This window comes from Nomascus leucogenys, unplaced genomic scaffold (genome assembly GCF_006542625.1).
Source record: "Nomascus leucogenys isolate Asia unplaced genomic scaffold, Asia_NLE_v1 001487F_34563_qpd_obj, whole genome shotgun sequence".
Lineage (NCBI taxonomy): Eukaryota > Metazoa > Chordata > Mammalia > Primates > Hylobatidae > Nomascus > Nomascus leucogenys.
Genome location: NW_022096514.1, coordinates 26,953 through 31,310, shown reverse-complemented (window position 1 = coordinate 31,310; position 4,358 = coordinate 26,953).

The window sequence follows — 4,358 nt, the reverse complement described above, 5'->3', positions numbered from 1 at the left end:
AAATGAAGATGTAAACAGATTTTCCTCCACATGGGAAAACATGAGGTCATCTAAAGGAAGAATATTGCTGAAGGTAACATTTATTTGTATTTTTATTTTTGAGATGGAGTCTTGCTTTGTCTTCCAGGTTGGAGTGAGTGATGTGATCTCGGCTTACTGCAATCTCCGTCTCCTGGGTTCAAGCAATTCTCCTGCCTCAGCCTCCCGAGTAGCTGGGATTACAGGTGCCGGGATTACAGGTGCCCACCACCACACATGGCTAATTGTTGTATTTTTAGTAGAGACGGGATTTCACCATTGTTGGCCAGGCTGGTCTTGAACTCCTGGCCTCAAGTGATCCACCCATCTCGGCCTCCCAAAGTGCTGGGATTACAGGCATGAGCCATTGCCCCCGGCCGTGAAGGTAATATTTAAAATTTTGATATTTAGTGTTCAATCACAGAATGAGTTAAGGATGGAATAATAAGGTAAATTGTAATTAACAGAGTACAATTCATTTCCAGTACATTTGCTTCTGCACAGCAACAATTAAAAACAAATTAAAAATTTAAAAAATGAATCAGATTTTTTCCCATTTTTATTTTTCCACTTCTAACTGGACTCTGAAGGTTGATGCAACAGAACAATTGCCATAATCCTTTTATTCTAAAGTCAGAATGTGTAGTCAATATAAAATTTGTGACAGTTACCCAAAAAAGAAGCTAAAATTGTTTTGGAACATTTGTTTTAGTTTTTACTACAAATCAGGTAAGACTTTTTCTTTAGACTAGAAACCATGCCACTACTTTTAACTAAAAGCAATCAGCTAATCTGCAAATTTAACCAGCCAATCAGTTAATTCAGAAAAAAGGGGGCACATAATCATAAAACTTATTTTTTCACTGAATTGATACATTGGCACTGTCAGACAGTTAAATCTATATGTGTATTGATCTACAATCTAAAATTTCAACAGTCAGTAGTCTCAGGCATTCATAATGCAAGATTTTCTTTTTTATTATTTATTTTCAAGAATATTTGGAAGGATCATTGGGAATAAATTAATGGAAGAGAATGAAGAAAATAAAAGTCAAATAGTTCTTATCTTTTTTTTTTTTTTTTGAGACAGGTACTCAGGGCTCAAACTGGAGTGCAGTGGCATGTTCTTGGCTCACTGCAGCCTCTGCCTCCGCCTCCCAGGTTCAAAGGATTCCCTTGCCTTAGCCACCTGAGAAGCGGGTGTGGGATTACAGGTGTGTGCCACTATGCTTGGCAAACTTTTGTGTTTTTAGTAGAGACAGGTTTTCGCCATGGTGGCCAGGCAGGTCTCAAACTCCTGAGCTCAAGCTGTCCACCTGCCTCAGCCTCCCAAAGTGCTAGCATTACAGGCATGAGCCACTGTGCCTGGCCCATTTTCTGACTCTTCTTCCATTTGTTCATTCTTTGAGTTTATAACAATGATTTTATTCTTTTCTAAGCGTATTAATATTGACTATAACTTAAATATTAGTATATTGATATTTTAAAATTTTTTTTTTTTATTATACTTTAGGGTTTTAGGGTACATGTGCACAATGTGCAGGTTTGTTACATATGTATCCATGTGCCATGTTGATTTCCTGCACCCATTAACTCGTCATTTAGCATTAGGTGTATCTCCTAATGCTGTCCCTCCCCCCTCCCCCACCCCACAACAGTCCCCGGAGTGTGATGTTCCCCTTCCTGTGTCCATGAGTTCTCATTGTTCAATTCCCACCTATGAGAGAGAACATGCGGTGTTTGGTTTTTTGTCCTTGTGATAGTTTACTGAGAATGATGTTTTCCAGTTTCATCCATGTCCCTACAAAGGACACGAACTCATTTTTTATGGCTGCATAGTATTCCATGGTGTATATGTGCCACATTTTCTTAATCCAGTCTATCGTTGTTGGACATTTGGGTTGCTTCCAACTCTTTGCTATTGTGAATAGTGCCGCAATAAACATACGTGTGCATGTGTCTTTATAGCAGCATGATTTATAGTCCTTTGGGTATATACCCAGTAATGGGATGGCTGGGTCAAATGGTATTTCTAGTTCGAGATCCCTGAGGAATCGCCACACTGACTTCCACAATGGTTGAACTAGTTTACAGTCCCACCAACAGTGTAAAAGTGTTCCTATTTCTCCACATCCTCTCCAGCACCTGTTGTTTCCTGATTTTTTAATGATGGCCATTCTAACTGGTGTGAGATGGTATCTCACTGTGGTTTTGATTTGCATTTCTCTGATGGCCAGTGATGATGAGCATTTCTTCATGTGTTTTCTGGCTGCATAAATGTCTTCTTTTGAGAAGTGTCTGTTCATGTCCTCTGCCCACTTTTTGATGGGGTTGTTTGTTTTTTTCTTGTAAATTTGTTTGAGTTCATTGTAGGTTCTGGATATTAGCCCTTTGTCAGATGAGTAGGTTGCAAAAATTTTCTCCCATTCTGTAGGTTGCCTGTTCATTCTGATGATAGTTTCTTTTGCTGTGCAGAAGCTCTTTAGTTTAATGAGATCCCATTTGTCGATTTTGGCTTTTGTTGCCATTGCTTTTGGTGTTTTAGACATGAAGTCCTTGCCCATGCCTATGTCCTGAATGGTATTGCCTAGGTTTTCTTGTAGGATTTTAATGGTTTTAGGTCTAACATATAAGTCTTTAATCCATCTTGAATTAATTTTTGTATAAGGTGTAAGGAAGGGATCCAGTTGCAGCTTTCTACATATGGCTAGCCAGTTTTCCCAGCACCATTTATTAAATAGGGAATCCTTTCCCCATTTCTTGTTTTTGTCAGGTTTGTCAAAGATCAGATAGTTGTAGCTATGTGGCATCATTTCTGAGGGCTCTGTTCTGTTCCATTGATCTATGTCTCTGTTGTGGTACCAGTACCATGCTGTTTTGGTTACTGTAGCCTTGTAGTATAGTTTGAAGTCAGGTAGCGTGATGCCTCCAGCTTTGTTCTTTTGGCTTAGGATTGACTTGGCGATGCGGGCTCTTTTTTGGTTCCATATGAACTTTAAAGTAGTTTTTTCCAATTCTGTGAAGAAAGTCATTGGTAGCTTGATGGGGATGGCATTGAATCTATAAATTACCTTGGGCAGTATGGCCATTTTCACGATATTGATTCTTCCAACCCATGAGCATGGAATGTTCTTCCATTTGTTTGTATCCTCTTTTATTTCATTGAGCAGTGGTTTGTAGTTCTCCTTGAAGAGGTCCTTCACATCCCTTGTAAGTTGGATTCCTAGGTATTTTATTCTCTTTGAAGCAATTGTGAATGGGAGTTCACTCATGATTTGGCTCTCTGTTTGTCTGTTATTGGTGTACAAGAATGCTTGTGATTTTTGTACATTAATTTTGTATCCTGAGACTTCGCTGAAGTTGCTAATCAGCTTAAGGAGATTTTGGGCTGAGACAATGGGGTTTTCTAGATATACAATCATGTCATCTGCAAACAGGGACAATTTGACTTCCTCTTTTCCTAATTGAATACCTTTTATTTCCTTCTCCTGCCTGATTGCTCTGGCCAGAACTTCGAGCACTATGTTGAATAGGAGCGGTGAGAGAGGGCATCCCTGTCTTGTGCCAGTTTTCAGAGGGAATGCTTCCAGTTTTTGCCCATTCAGTATGATATTGGCTGTGGGTTTGTCGTAGATAGCTCTTATTATTTTGAGGTACGTCCCATCAATACCTAATTTATTGAGAGTTTTTAGCATGAAGGGTTGTTGAATTTTGTCAAAGGCCTTTTCTGCATCTATTGAGATAATCATGTGGTTTTTGTCTTTGGTTCTGTTTATATGCTGGATTACATTTATTGATTTGCGTATGTTGAACCAGCCTTGCATCCCAGGGATGAAGCCCACTTGATCATGGTGGATAAGCTTTTTGATGTGCTGCTGGATTCGGTTTGCCAGTATTTTATTGAGGATTTTTGCATCAATGTTCATCAAGGATATTGGTCTGAAATTCTCTTTTTTGGTTATGTCTCTGCCAGGTTTTGGTAACAGGACGATGCTGGCTTCATAAAATGTGTTAGGGAGGATTCCCTCTTTTTCTATCGATTGGAATAGTTTCAGAAGGAATGGTACCAGTTCCTCCTTGTACCTCTGGTAGAATTCAGCTGTGAATCCATCAGGTCCTGGACTCTTTTTGGTTGGTAAGCTATTGATTATTGCCACAATTTCAGAACCTGTTATTGGTCTATTCAGAGATTCAACTTCTTCCTGGTTTAGTCTTGGGAGGGTGTATTTGTCGAGGAATTTATCCATTTCTTCTAGATTTTCTAGTTTATTTGCATAGAGGTGTTTGTAGTATTCTCTGATGGTAGATTGTATTTCTGTGGGATCGGTGGTGATATCCCT